Below are 932 nucleotides of genomic sequence, written 5' to 3'. Positions count from 1 at the left end.
CTAAATAAACTTCAGAGTCTCTGCTAACAGTCTGGGGTTATATGGTTCCATGACATCTGGTGTAAGCTCTTCAGACATGTTAAAGAAAATTCAGCACATTTGATCTTTTCACATACAAGACCTTGTAAATAGCTGAGAAAGCCACATGCCAGTGGCTGAATTGTTAGAGATGAGCCAGGTAAACACTAAGCCAAGATGAACAACATCCTGCACGGAATTCACTCCAGACCTTGGGGGTACAAGAAAAGCCCTGTTTTCCCCTCTCCTGCATTCTACCCCCAGCCTCAAATCCCTGCCACCACTTGTAACTCTTGCAGGGAGGCATTCTTGTTTACACAATGCAAGACAATTGTGAAATGAAGAGAAAAGAGCTTGGCACATTCTGCTACTAATTGGGAGCTCAGAAGTAAAAGGTAATAAAACCCCAAACCCGTTAGGAAAGTCTCTTCCACCATTACTGATGATCAGGCGCCCTCTGCTGGTAGACTTGACAGCGAGCCGCCAGAAGCCAAGGGAAGTTTTGGTTCTGGGATAGACGCCCACTTCCCAGGGTGATCTAGAATGCAGGTGTTTATTATCTTCAGGGATTTCCTAAAGGAAAACAAGCTTAAACGGGGCCATACCTCAGTGGAGAGAAATTCTTTCATGCCTTTACAAATGAACATACTGTTTTTGAAATCTTCAGATGGAATAAAGCACACCCATTCAAAATGAATTCTGATTAAAATTTAAGAATATTCATCTTTCAGCATTATGGATGTTGAAGTCGTATAGAAAAAAAGAAGTTTGGCATTCCCAGGGTAGAAATGGAAAATGGCTTAGTGACCAAGGAACACATCTACAGCCAAGAGTAACCACGCGCTCTGTGACATTGAACTGACCCTGGAATGTCATACTAGGTAGAGGGTAGGGTGTGAGATCTAATCAGATCT

This window comes from Bubalus bubalis, chromosome 3, assembly GCF_019923935.1.
Source record: "Bubalus bubalis isolate 160015118507 breed Murrah chromosome 3, NDDB_SH_1, whole genome shotgun sequence".
Classification (NCBI taxonomy): domain Eukaryota; kingdom Metazoa; phylum Chordata; class Mammalia; order Artiodactyla; family Bovidae; genus Bubalus; species Bubalus bubalis.
Note: the sequence above shows the minus strand (reverse complement) of the source record.